The following is a 14,348-nucleotide window of genomic DNA, read 5'->3' as shown; positions in this document are numbered from 1 at the left end:
TGCGGACATGTGCAAATATTTAGCAGGACGGCTTTTCCAGAAATGGAGCTGGTGTGAGAAGGATTTAAGAAAACCAGTTTCGTTTGTGATACCGTTTTTTTATGTGGTGCTTAGGTCCTTCTATGATCAAAATGGGATAAGCTCCATGGTTAGACCGGACAAAAAACTGATTGTCTCAGGTATTAAGAAGAAGGAGATGTTATGTGATGTGCCGTTTTGTAATAATGCACAGTCTGGACAGGTGTGGAAGCTTTTTTTCATGCGTGGAATCAGCAACAGACAGAAGGATGTAACCTGGATGGCGTTGCATGGATGCTTGCCAACAAGGGCTTTTTTGAATGACCGGGGGATAAAGGTTCAAGAACTATGTCCTAGGGAAGGTTGCAATAAGGTGGAAACAATACAGCATATTTTTTGGGACTGTTTTTTTGCTAAAAAAGTTTTTACCTTGTTGTCACGTATGTTTGTTGCTTTAGTTGGTTTTCATTGTTTCGATTTTGAAAGGATTTTAATAGGTCAAGATTTTAAGTACTCGCAAAGGAAGCGGGCAAGCTGGATTATTTTTGTCATATATAAAGAGGTTTTATGGGACGTTCGGAATTTGGTGATTTTTAAAAAGATTGTTTTTTCCCCCATGGAATGCAGAAAGATTTTTCTTGCTAGACTGTTTTATGCCTATTTATTGGATAAAAAGAAGTATGGTGAGACAGCAGCAGAAGCACTCTGGAACTTTTCACATTGGACTTCTTACAGTAAGTAACAGTTAATTGCAGGGTTGTGTTTTTTGGGATTTTGTTTTTGTTTTTCCGAATGATGATTTGAGAACCCATTATGTGAATATGCGCTATGATGCATAAATTAATGTGGGTCTTAATCTGAGGAAAAAAAAAAAAAAAAATCTGTTCTTATCAGTTTAATATCTGATACGTCCCCTATCTGGGGACCATATATTAAATGGATTCTTAGAACAGGGAGATGGAAAAAGAGCTTGCTCTGTCCACTCCACGCATTGACCTGGTATTGCAGTATCTCCAGGACCGGTGCACCCCTTCTTTAATGCAGTTTCTAAAATCAGAAAGTATTGAATTCAATGTTTTTTGTTCATTTTGCTTGTTTGTCGGATTTTGGGATGGACTCTTTGGCTTTGCTTTTCTTCTCCTCATTGGATTTTTCATGTTCAAAGTTGCAGAAGCCAGATGACAAGCTCATTTTGGTTCAACTTCAGCAACTGTGCATTGCATTGCCATGTAATGTAACGCAATGCTATCTTTCTAGCTCTCCCTCTTTACTTCCTTTTGGATAAACAGACATATTAGGCAAGCATTTTGGAGCTTTCACCTAAATAACTACAGGTGGTGAGATAAGCTGCACAATATAATTGACCTTTCAGTATATTGTTGCACACACACCATCTATTTAGCAAATGCCCTTGATATCAACAGCAGCCTTTTAAACTCACCTGAGCTAACAGGTATGTGCGCTGGTTACTCTGCTGCGCTTAAAATTTCTTTTTTGGTTTGCTACAATGCCTTTTCTGAAACGTTGTCTCCCTCTGCTGGAACACTGACTTCTTTCAATTAATGCCTGCAGACTATAAAAGAGAACCCAACCCAAAAAGTTTGGTTGATTAGTCTGTGGCATTCTGTTAAACTGTTGCTTATGGCGGTCTCTGTGAGCTTCTCAGTGACATTCAGCCAGCCAGGTATCCTGCCTGCAGTAAATGGAATGTGGCAATGGAACGCTGGCTGCGCGTGTCATAATAGGCTCTGAGCCTTTATATACCTGCGCACAGCAGCAGCCACCTTCAGTCTGCTGCTGGACAGCCAGCAGCAGCAGGAGAGGTAAGTAATCAGCAGCCCTCCTGCTAAGGGTAGACAGCTGCTCGTTCCACCCCACCCCCCGCCTTAATTGGTTCTCCTCCCTTCCAACGGTGTTGAGGCGGGTGGGAACAGCAGGGGGTGAGGGTGCTGTGTTTAAAGAGGTGGAGTTATGCAGATCTAAAACGCGTGGATTGCAGCAGCAGCAAGCCGAAAAGTGCAGGCATGTAAGGGATCTAGAGGTTGACAACATGTCTTCTTAACGGGAGTCCAGGAGCTCATCTCCACAAATGGACTCTTCAGGATCCTTGGGTGGCTCCGTAGTTCGAAACCAATTCTGGTTATCGCTTCTCGGCCTTTTGGCTAAGATCAAGTGTAGTATCTGTTCTTTTAAGAACACAAGAGCTACGATCTACACTTGACGAGAGCGATCGAACTCGGAAGGAGAAGAGCTTCGGAGCCCAGCTGACATCGGAGAAGGAAGGCGGATATCGGTGGGAGGAAGAAGCTCTAAAGAATCCAGAAGAAGACGAAGACTCGGAGAAGAATCGGGCTGTCCTGTGGAATCTTCGAGGAAGAAAATCATCGAGACAAAGACCTTTCGGGGAATTTGTCCAGAACACGACGGGAGAAGAATCTGCATAGCTCCACCCATTCCGGGAAGAGTTCCAGATCCAGCTCCAAGAAGTAACTGCAGGAGGAAAGCCATGGCAAGCGCTGCGAGGAAGGCCGAAAAGAAGAGCCTGGAGCAGGGGACAGCCAGGAGGGCCCAGCCAGGAGCCGATTCTGACCCCAAGGACTCTGCCTCCACGACTGGCCAGCAGAAGGGACCCCAGAAGCCCCGCCACGAAGCTCCAGCCCTGGAGCCATGGATGCGGCAGACGGTGGCCCTGAAGCTGAAGGAAGTGGATGGGAGGGTGCCGGACATGTCCTCGGACGTGTTCTGCCAGAAGATGCTGCTGGATCGAGGCTTCTCCAGGTCGGACACCCTCAGCATCCAGACCTTCTTGACGGGGATCTTCTTCGTCACCTTCGCCACTGTGAACACCTGCAGGAGGTTCTGGGAAATGGTAAGCGCAAAAGGACCGGATAATTCTTTCTCTGCCTTTACAGGTAGCTGCCCTATCCAGAGGGACGAAAGGAGGATCACGGTCTCCATGCGCAACCCGCACACCCCAGGCCAAGACATCTGTACCTTCCTGAGACGCTTCTGTTTGGTTGTGAAGGAACCCTCTCACATCCTGAATGGACTCGGCTTCTGGACAGGTAAGTGGTCGGTGACCGTTAGACTTCACAGGGACCTGGCGTACTCAGACGGACTTCGGCACCTGCCCCCGACATTCTCCCTGGGCAACTCCTACGGCCTCATCTATTACCCGGACATGCCGCGGAACTGCAGGAGATGCGGCAAGAACGGCCACGAGATGAAGGACTGCAAGGAGGATGCCTGCAGGATTTGTCGAGTGACGGGACACAGCTCGAAGGACTGCCCTAAGAAGACATCCTGCAACCTGTGTGGGCTGGCGGCTCATCTGTACAAGGATTGCCCCAAGCGTGAGAGATCCTGGGCATCGGTGGTTGCGACGACCCCAGCTACGGAGGACAAGGCCCCGACGACCAGGCCTGTGAAGGTCAAGGACGCGACGACCAAGGCCCCAGCGGCCAAGGCCGAGACGACCAAGGCCAAAGCGGTCAAGGAGTCGGTGGCCAAAGCCCCAGCGACGGTCCCAGCAGCTCCGAAGCAGAAGAAAAAGTCAAAGGAGGGTAAGAGTTCTGTCACCCCTCTCTCGATCCCTCCCCCTGCCACCCCCGTCCAATTCCCCCCCACCCCGGCCACCCCTGCTGAGGATTCCACTTCCTCTTCCTCCTTCCCCTACTCCTCAGCAGGTGTCCTTTCCCCTGCCCCGGCAGCCACTCTCCCTCCCCAGACCATGGTAGCGGTGGAATTAACCTTTCCTCCACCCGCCGCTATCTATTCCGAGGAGGATTTTCCCCTTCTTGTCTCCCCAGTTCCAACCTGGGGAAAGAGGAAGGTGGAGGACAGCCCTGCTACTGAATCCTCCAAAAACAAGATTCTGGATTTCGTAGGCGAAAAGGAGGATACCCTCCCTGAGCCAGAAAAGATGGAGCACATGGTTGAGACCCTGGTGGCCGAGCCAGAAGAGGAGGAACTGGTGGTCGCCGAGATCGAGGCCGCGCTGCTTGACCAGATGGAGGAAGAGGGCCTGCTGGTGATCCCGTCACCAGCAGTCAACACCGACGAGGGACCACCCGACCGGAGTGGTAACTAAGGTGTATTGCCTGCGCTAACTTTTTCTTTTTTCCCTACATGATGGCTAATATTAACTTATTTTCCATTAATGTCAGGAGCATCAAGGACAAGTTCAGACGTCAGACTATTTATGCCTTCCTTACTTCCCAGTTGTGTGATGTTTATATGTTGCAGGAATGTTCCCTTCCCTCCTCTAGGTCCTTCAAACATCTGGCCAGGAAGTGGTCCCACGGTCCATCCTACTGGTCCGGTGGGGGTGACTGCAAGTCTGCGGGGGTCGCAATTCTGATCAGGGGGGGCGCATTCACGCTTGAGTCCGTCCAGGAGCTCATCTGCGGCAGGCTCTTGTTGTAGATGGCAACTGGGCGGGAGAACCTGTCAGGTTCATCAACGTGTATGCGTCCCCACTGAAGAATGAGCGTTTGGAGCTTTTCCAGACCCTGCGGCTTCAGCTTGCCACCACCAGGACCTTAGTGATGGCCGGGGATTTCAACTGCCCCATCGAGGAGGATGGTCGTAGTTCTGGCACATCTGCCAAGTTGGACATCACGTCCAAGCTGCTCATCGAGATGGTAACCGAGGCCTCTCTTCAGGACGTGGTGGGCTCCATGGGGAGAGGCTCCACGAACTATTCGTGGAGCCGACCCGATGGCTCACTCCGCTCCAGGATTGACTTTGTGTTCACCTCTCGGGCAGTCAGGCAGAGTAGGCACTCGATGGTCTCCTGCTTCTTCTCCGACCACAGAGCCATTCACTTACAAGGTGTCCTCGGCGACGGTTTTCCGTCCGGCCCCGGCTCCTGGAAGCTGAATTGTGCTCTGCTGGCTCAGGATGAAGTCATGGAGGAGCTGAGAGCAGCCTACGCAATGTGGCAGTCCTACAAGGGTAGCTTCCAAACAGTCTCTGATTGGTGGGAATATGTTAAACTTGAGTTTCGCTGTTTCTTTCAGGCCAAGGGTCGACAACAGGCATGTGAGAAGAGGAGGGACTTCAGAGGGCTGCAGCGCGAGCTGCGGTCGCTGCAGGACCTTCTTCACTGCGGCTGGGACGTGAGGGAGGAGCTGGAGGAGACCAAGAAGAGCCTGAAAAGGCACTTTGAGGAGGAGTCCAAGCGAATCGTCTTCCGTTCCAAAGTGGAGAATCTGGAGAAGGGTGAGAAATGTAACTCATTCTTTTTCAGGAAACTTCATGCCGGTCACACGCCCCTGAACGAGCTGCGAGACGAGAGCGGAAACATGCGACGTGGGAAGGAGGACGTGATGAGGGTCGTCAGCGACTTCTACAGCGAACTCTACTCCCACAAGACTACCGACCCCGACGCTGCTAAGTTCCTGTCAGGTATCACTAACCATCTTGATCCTGCAGGCACGGCAGCCTTGGACAAACCTCTGATGGTGGGCGAATTGCTCTCTGCCGCTAAATCCTTTAGGACCGGCAGGACCCCGGGCAGTGATGGTCTTCCAGCGGAGCTCTATGTAGCGCTGGGAGACCTCATCTGTCCGGACCTGTTGGACCTGTACGAGGAGATGGTGGTGGAGGGTAGAATGCCTCCATCTTTGAGGGAAGGAATGGTCACGATCCTGTACAAGCGGAAGGGAGAGAGGTGCGACCTGAGGAATTGGCGTCCCATCACTCTGCTCAACGTGGACTACAAGATCCTGGCCAAGACGATGGCGACACGACTTAAGACGGTCATCGGACGGATCATCCACCCGGACCAGACCTGCGGCATCCCTGGACGTCGCATCGCAGACAGCCTCGCTCTCGTGCGGGACACGGTCGAGTACATCAAGGTCCGCCGCGCACACGCGGCCCTGGTCTCCTTGGATCAGGAGAAGGCCTTCGACCGGGTTTCCCACGAGTTCATGGGCCGAGCTCTGCACCGGTTAGGTTTGGGTAACATGTTTTGTTCGTATGTCCGTCTGATGTATTTTGATATCCACAGCTCGGTGTTGGTGAACGGCTGGAAGACTGACCCCTTCCCTGTCCTCTCTGGGGTCAGACAAGGCTGCCCTCTATCACCTCTTCTTTTTGTTTGTGTTATAGAACTCTTCGCAGAGGCTATCCGGCAGAATGGAGAGATCAGAGGGATCACCGCACCGGGTCCGGGACGACACGAGGTCAAGTGCTCGCTCTACATGGACGACGTCACCGTCTTCTGCGCTGATCGTGGTTCAGTCGACGCCCTCGTCCAGACGTGTGAGAGGTTCGGCCGGGCTTCAGGGGCCAAAGTCAACTGCAGGAAGTCGGAAGCCATGCTCTTCGGGGATTGGCAGCCGGCCTCCTCCGCCCCCTTCCCCTTCAACATTCAACCGGATTTCCTCAAGGTGCTGGGAGTCTGGTTCGGGAAGGAAGGAGCGGCCCTCAAGTCCTGGCAAGAACGCTTGGCCAAGGTGAAGCAACGGATCGGACTCTGGAGCCTCAGACACCTCACTTGTGAGGGTAAGGCACTCGTCCTGCGTAATGAGGTCCTGCCCGTCTTGCAGTACACGGCGCAGGCCTGGCCCCCACACGTCACTGTGTGCAGGGCCATTACCAGGACAGTGTTTCACTTTGTCTGGGGATCCAAGATGGACAGAGTCAGGCGGGCCGTCATGTACAAGGAGCCTCGCAAGGGTGGGAAGGGCGTTCCAGATATCCCCACCCTCCTGCGATCCTCTTTTGTGTGTGATTGTGTCCGCCGGACTTTGCAAGTCAAGAATGGCTCCGCGGGCAGGTCCATGTCTCGCTTCTTCCTGCTTCCTCTTTGGAGGTGACTCGGCTGGGACAAGTGGGACAGCTCCTTCCCCTACAACTGGACGACGCCATGGTTCTACGGAGACGTCATTCGATTTGTGGGGGAGCATCAACTGGAGGGACTCAAGCCCGACTTGTGGAAGCCCAAAACTATCCACAAGCTAATCAGAGCCAAGGATGACGTGGAGAACATCACAGGACTTCACCAGGACACGCTGGAGACTGTGTGGACAAATGTGTCGTCTGACAGGCTGACCAACGGGCACAAGGACTTGTCGTGGATGGCAATTCAGGGCGGACTGCCCGTCCGGTCATTCATGCATGCCCGGAACCTGTGCAAGACCCGGTACTGCCCAAGGTGCCCCTTCGTGGAGGAAACATCTTTGCACACTTTTTGGGACTGCGGATTTGCACAGCGCCTATTGACTGCACTTGAGGACGACCTGAGGAACTCTGTCCCCAGGGCGAGCCTATCGCACCATTCTGTGCTTTACGGACTCTTCCCTGGGGTTCATACCGTCGGAGCCATCCAGGAGGCTTGGCGCCTTATGAACTGCTTCAAGGATGCCGTTTGGGTCGCCAGGAACCGGCTCATCTTGAGGAGGGAGAGGATGTCCATCCAGGACTGCCGCAGGCTGATCCACAGCCTGCTCAGAGACTATTCCATCATGGACGGTCCGGAGGACGAGGATGAGGACTAAACCCCTCCTCCCCCTCTCCCCTTATGTGTCTTGTCTTTCAATAAAGCTTCGGGCCTGTGATTTTCCCCTCCCCATCCCCTTTTTCCCAATCCCCATCCCTTATCACAGTTCGTCGTACTGTATTGATTGACATGCTTTTTCTTTCAGATTGAGTGTTTTGTGTAGCATAGGGGTGTGATGTGTCTAGTTAGTGCGTCGTATCCTCATGCTATGTAAATATGATGTAGAATTCTGTGTGTACTGGGCTGCGGCACTGTACACTGTCTGTTAACTTATTTTTTGTGCTAATAAAAGATATATTCAATCAAAAAATCTGTTCTTATCAGTTTAATATCTGATACGTCCCCTATCTGGGGACCATATATTAAATGGATTTTTAGAACAGGGAGATGGAAAAAGAGCTTGCTCTGTCCACTCCACGCATTGACCTGGTATTGCAGTATCTCCAGGACCGGTGCACCCCTTCTTTAATGCAGTTTCTAAAATCAGAAAGTATTGAATTCAATGTTTTTTGTTCATTTTGCTTGTTTGTCGGATTTTGGGATGGACTCTTTGGCTTTGCTTTTCTTCTCCTCATTGGATTTTTCATGTTCAAAGTTGCAGAAGCCAGATGACAAGCTCATTTTGGTTCAACTTCAGCAACTGTGCATTGCATTGCCATGTAATGTAACGCAATGCTATCTTTCTAGCTCTCCCTCTTTACTTCCTTTTGGATAAACAGACATATTAGGCAAGCATTTTGGAGCTTTCACCTAAATAACTACAGGTGGTGAGATAAGCTGCACAATATAATTGACCTTTCAGTATATTGTTGCACACACACCATCTATTTAGCAAATGCCCTTGTTATCAACAGCAGCCTTTTAAACTCACCTGAGCTAACAGGTATGTGCGCTGGTTACTCTGCTGCGCTTAAAATTTCTTTTTTGGTTTGCTACAATGCCTTTTCTGAAACGTTGTCTCCCTCTGCTGGAACACTGACTTCTTTCAATTAATGCCTGCAGACTATAAAAGAGAACCCAACCCAAAAAGTTTGGTTGATTAGTCTGTGGCATTCTGTTAAACTGTTGCTTATGGTGGTCTCTGTGAGCTTCTCAGCGACATTCAGCCAGCCAGGTATCCTGCCTGCAGTAGATAGAATGTGGCAATGGAACGCTGGCTGCGCGTGTCATAATAGGCTCTGAGCCTTTATATACCTGCGCACAGCAGCAGCCACCTTCAGTCTGCTGCTGGACAGCCAGCAGCAGCAGGAGAGGTAAGTAATCAGCAGCCCTCCTGCTAAGGGTAGACAGCTGCTCGTTCCACCCCACCCCCCGCCTTAATTGGTTCTCCTCCCTTCCAACGGTGTTGAGGCGGGTGGGAACAGCAGGGGGTGAGGGTGCTGTGTTTAAAGAGGTGGAGTTATGCAGATCTAAAACGCGTGGATTGCAGCAGCAGCAAGCCGAAAAGTGCAGGCATGTAAGGGATCTAGAGGTTGACAACATGTCTTCTTAACGGGAGTCCAGGAGCTCATCTCCACAAATGGACTCTTCAGGATCCTTGGGTGGCTCCGTAGTTCGAAACCAGTTCTGGTTATCGCTTCTCGGCCTTTTGGCTAAGATCAAGTGTAGTATCTGTTCTTATCAGTTTAATATCTGATACGTCCCCTATCTGGGGACCATATATTAAATGGATTTTTAGAACAGGGAGATGGAAAAAGAGCTTGCTCTGTCCACTCCACGCATTGACCTGGTATTGCAGTATCTCCAGGACCGGTGCACCCCTTCGTTAATGCAGTTTCTAAAATCAGAAAGTATTGAATTCAATGTTTTTTGTTCATTTTGCTTGTTTGTCGGATTTTGGGATGGACTCTTTGGCTTTGCTTTTCTTCTCCTCATTGGATTTTTCATGTTCAAAGTTGCAGAAGCCAGATGACAAGCTCATTTTGGTTCAACTTCAGCAACTGTGCATTGCATTGCCATGTAATGTAACGCAATGCTATCTTTCTAGCTCTCCCTCTTTACTTCCTTTTGGATAAACAGACATATTAGGCAAGCATTTTGGAGCTTTCACCTAAATAACTACAGGTGGTGAGATAAGCTGCACAATATAATTGACCTTTCAGTATATTGTTGCACACACACCATCTATTTAGCAAATGCCCTTGTTATCAACAGCAGCCTTTTAAACTCACCTGAGCTAACAGGTATGTGCGCTGGTTACTCTGCTGCGCTTAAAATTTCTTTTTTGGTTTGCTACAATGCCTTTTCTGAAACGTTGTCTCCCTCTGCTGGAACACTGACTTCTTTCAATTAATGCCTGCAGACTATAAAAGAGAACCCAACCCAAAAAGTTTGGTTGATTAGTCTGTGGCATTCTGTTAAACTGTTGCTTATGGCGGTCTCTGTGAGCTTCTCAGCGACATTCAGCCAGCCAGGTATCCTGCCTGCAGTAGATGGAATGTGGCAATGGAACGCTGGCTGCGCGTGTCATAATAGGCTCTGAGCCTTTATATACCTGCGCACAGCAGCAGCCACCTTCAGTCTGCTGCTGGACAGCCAGCAGCAGCAGGAGAGGTAAGCAATCAGCAGCCCTCCTGCTAAGGGTAGACAGCTGCTCGTTCCACCCCACCCCCCGCCTTAATTGGTTCTCCTCCCTTCCAATGGTGTTGAGGCGGGTGGGAACAGCAGGGGGTGAGGGTGCTGTGTTTAAAGAGGTGGAGTTATGCAGATCTAAAACGCGTGGATTGCAGCAGCAGCAAGCCGAAAAGTGCAGGCATGTAAGGGATCTAGAGGTTGACAACATGTCTTCTTAACGGGAGTCCAGGAGCTCATCTCCACAAATGGACTCTTCAGGATCCTTGGGTGGCTCCGTAGTTCGAAACCAATTCTGGTTATCGCTTCTCGGCCTTTTGGCTGAGACCAAGTGCTTCACAGCAGGAGGTTTCAGTTGAAGGGCACTCAGGTACCCCTCTCCTTGGCCTGGCAGGATCGTCCACTTCGGTGGGCTTCACCTGCCTGCTGCTATTAGGGAGAGGGATTAGTCCTAGGGTAACGGGCAGCGATCCCCCAGCCTTCAGGTGCTTTATCTCAAAGCTCTGAAGGCGCAGATTGCAGGCGGTTGCAATTTGCATTTTGTTGCGCCATACCATGGAGGTTGACCCCAACCTCGTGCCTCTATATGCGAGGCTTAAGAACACCATAAGGGTCCGCTTTACGGCTGGTGGTTCCGATATGCGGAATCTGGGATATGTAGTCCAGGACGTGCTTGAGAAACTGCTCCACGTCAGAACCAACGAAATCCTTTCTATCCAGGATTATCCTCGACGTGGAGATTATGATGTAACCTTTACTGGCGAAGGTATTTTCAAAGATGTTTTGTCCAGAGTTAAGTCGGTAGAAAATAGCCCTGGTCTAAAAGGGATTCAGATCATCGAGCACGTCCTGGATGAGGTAAAGATGGTGGTTGTGAAAATCTTCTCACCCTTCATAACAGCACCAGAGGTTATTTCCTTTTTGTCAGTTTATTTTAAAAGTGTGAAATTGATTGGGAAAGTGTTGAATGAGTTTAACATCTGGACCTCAAAATGGAAGTTTTTAGTAAAATGTGAAAGAGACCCTAAATTCCCTGGAGGTGTGAGACTTCCTCCAGCTCGATTTAAAATAGGGCAAACTAATGGGGATTTTTTTTTCTCAGGAATGCCACTTTTCTGTAGGTATTGTGGTCTCTATGGGCACTCTAAGGATAGTTGTGGTGCCACTTGTAGAAATTGTGCCAGTACTGAACATGACACAAAGGAATGCCCAAATGAAAAAAAATGCTCTTTTTGTCGGACACCTGGTCATTTCTATTTTTCTTGCCCTCACAGGTTCAGAGAGGATGAACAAAAACAAAAGGAGAAGTCCAAGACATCCGGGAATGGACGGGCCAATCAGACCACCCCTCAGGAGGAGGAACAGCAACCTGGAGCCTCGGGAGGTGATAAGGGCGCTTCGACTAGTAACAATCCCTCCGAGTCAATGACAGGTAACTCACAGGAGCCCAGGAGCTGGCTGAAAGACCATAAGGAGGCTAAAAGGAAGGCTGAGAAAGATCATAAAGGGGCGGTCGGTAAGGCCAAAAAAGAACGCCAAAAGGCTGACACCGAGCCCAAAATTCCCACTGGGTCTCACGAGAGCGAGGGCGGTACGTGGCATTTGGTGAGGTCTCATAATAAGAAAAAGAATGGTTCCGTGGAGGTGGCTAATAGGGAGGAGATGGATACATCCCCTCACGGGGGTGTAGACTCTGGAATCCCGAGGTCCCGGGGCTCTGCTGCCCCAGGTGGGGCCCCGAACCTGGCTGCCTCCGGGGACTCTGAGGCTCCGCCATGTGCGCAGCCTGCCCCTGTGTTACGACCCTCTGCGGGTCAGCAGGGGAGTGCGGAGCCTCTCGGAGACCCACCTGACGAGGACCTAAATGGTCAGCCTATGGAGACCCAGTGTAACCTTTCTCACAATATCCTTCCGAGCTACACCCCAGTAGCGTCGGGTCTTAATTTAAGTGAATGTTCCTTCTCCGATGATGAAGACTCTTTGATAACGGTGGATTCAGAAGAGGGCGTTGGTGAAAGTCCAAGTGGTCTGATCCGTCCATCGGATAGGTAAAGTCCAGTTTTTGTTTCTTCCTAACCATTTGTTATGATGGCTGACATTAGTGGTGTTTCCCTCAATGTGAGAGGCATAGGATCCAAGACCAGAAGAGCTACTGTTTTACATTTTTTAACCTGTTTTACAGCTTCTGTTTTCTTTTTACAAGAATGTCATATCCCTCATAAGATTTCTTACAAAAAATATAAGGAAGAGTGGAAACATGGTCCATCGGTCTGGTCTGGATCAAATGCAACCGGATCAGCCGGGGTAGCTATACTTTTTAAGGGAAATGTGTCTATTGATTTTATCCAAGATATTTTACCGGGTCGTATTCTTTTAGTTAAGGCTTTTATTGATGGGACAAGATGGCAGTTTTTAAATTTTTATGGGTCACCTGATAAAAATGAAAGGGCTGATATGCTGGAAATTTTACCTTTATTTATTAACATTTCAGAACCTTTTATCCTGGCAGGTGATTTTAATTGTATTTTAAAAGGCGAAAGCCGACGCTCCGGTTCCGTGAGTAGAAATTATGACAAAACGTCTGGAATGTTAAGCAATATTATAAATGATTGTAAATTAACTGATGTGTATAAAGAATGTAACAAGGATAGCCCTATAGACGCTGGTTTCACCTGGAGCAATTCTACATGTAGCTCCAGGATAGATTTTGTTTTAGGTTCAGAAAAAATACTGCCAGTGAAATGTGAAGTTTTAACTAATATTCTCTCAGATCACAAGGTTTTATCTTTTAGAGTGAGGATTAATGGAAAGAAGAAATGTGGTAAGAAATCTTGGAAATTGAATGTGTCCCTTTTAAAAGATCCACAAATTTTATCGGATTTTATTGAGTTTTATGTAAACTGTAGAAAAAGGAAAAACCCCAATATTTCTTTTAGCTCCTGGTGGGATAGAATGAAAATAAGCATTAAAGATTTCTTTATAAAGAAAAGCATACAAAAAGCTAAAGAAAAGTTTGAGATCTATAATTTTCTTAATATCAGGTTACAGACATTGTACAAATTCAAAGACAATGGTCTGGATGTAGGTAATGATATATTGAGTCTTAAAGGAGAAATTTCAAAGTGGTTGGAACAAAAAGGAAAAGAACTGATTTTTCGTTCAAAGGTAAAACACGTAGAAGAGGATGAGACTTGTTCCAGGTATTTTTTTAAGAAAAACAAACAGGTGAAAACAATAATTGATAACATAGATGGAGATAATAATATCAACGTTATATTGGATAAGGTAAATGTCTATTTTAATGATCTTTTTAATGTAAAAACTGTAGACCATGATTTAATACACACTTTCCTGGGGGAGATCAAGTCCACCCTAGATGCTGATGCCCAAAGTTTTTTATCCCAACCTCTATGTGAGGAAGAGATTTTAGAAACCATGAAGAGTTTTAAAAATGGTAAAGTGCCCGGCCCTGATGGTATCCCCATAGAGTTTTATATAAGTTTTTATGATATTTTAAAAGATGATTTGTTTAATTTGTTTTCCGAAGTTTTTAATAATAAGGTTTTACTCAACTCATGGAAGAAAGGTGAGGTATCACTACTATACAAAAAAGGTGACAAAACGGATCTTAAAAACTGGAGGCCGATAACTCTTTTAAATAGTGATTACAAAATTATGGCTAAGATCTGTGCAAATCGGTTGAAAAAAGTGATACATAAAGTAATTCATGCAAATCAGGTATGCGGGGTACCTGGGCGTAGTATCTGGGACAATTTAAACCTGGTGAAAGATTGTATTGAAGATGTAAAAACCAGAAAGACAAAGATGTCAATCCTAGCGGTGGATTTTGAGAAAGCTTTTGACCGCGTGTCTCATTTTTATCTTTTTAAAGTTTTAGAAAAAATGGGCATTCCGGGTGGGTTTTTATTGTCTCTTAAAGCTTTTTATAATGATTGTACGAGTAAGATTTTAGTTAATGGTTTTAAAACAAAAGAGGTAGTTTTAAAATCAGGGGTGAAGCAGGGTTGCCCTTTGTCCCCCCTGCTTTTTATATGTGCTATAGAACCCCTTTTATGTACAATACGCCGGGATAAGCAAATATGTGGAGTACCCTTACCCGGAGGGAACGGTCTACAAGTTAAAGTTGTAAGCTATATGGATGATGTAGCAGTGTTTGGATGTGATGTACCTTCAATACAAAAAACGATAAGCCAAATTCAGTCTTTTTGTACAGTTTCCGGTTTTAAAA

General features: G+C 47.9%; 3 non-coding genes and 1 pseudogene across 3 annotated transcripts; all 4 read left to right on the top strand.

Moving 5' to 3' along the window:
* Positions 1 to 853: 853 nt before the first annotated feature.
* LOC141228464 (U2 spliceosomal RNA) lies at positions 854 to 1,051 on the top strand. The gene has a single exon (XR_012295331.1). It is a non-coding gene; the product is annotated as a U2 spliceosomal RNA (small nuclear RNA).
* Positions 1,052 to 2,160: 1,109 nt separating this feature from the next.
* On the top strand, positions 2,161 to 2,238 carry LOC141228475 (U2 spliceosomal RNA; annotated as a pseudogene).
* Positions 2,239 to 7,798: 5,560 nt separating this feature from the next.
* LOC141228354 (U2 spliceosomal RNA) lies at positions 7,799 to 7,991 on the top strand. Its single transcript, XR_012295268.1, has one exon. It is a non-coding gene; the product is annotated as a U2 spliceosomal RNA (small nuclear RNA).
* A 1,109-nt stretch (positions 7,992 to 9,100) lies between these two features.
* Positions 9,101 to 9,291, top strand: LOC141228769 (U2 spliceosomal RNA). The gene has a single exon (XR_012295570.1). It is a non-coding gene; the product is annotated as a U2 spliceosomal RNA (small nuclear RNA).
* Positions 9,292 to 14,348: the final 5,057 nt, after the last annotated feature.

Source organism: Phyllobates terribilis, unplaced genomic scaffold, assembly GCF_046119375.1.
Source record: "Phyllobates terribilis strain yellow unplaced genomic scaffold, ASM4611937v1 Scaffold_437__1_contigs__length_1545540, whole genome shotgun sequence".
In the NCBI taxonomy this organism is placed as follows: domain Eukaryota; kingdom Metazoa; phylum Chordata; class Amphibia; order Anura; family Dendrobatidae; genus Phyllobates; species Phyllobates terribilis.
Note: the sequence above shows the minus strand (reverse complement) of the source record. Positions and strands in the feature narration are given on the sequence as shown.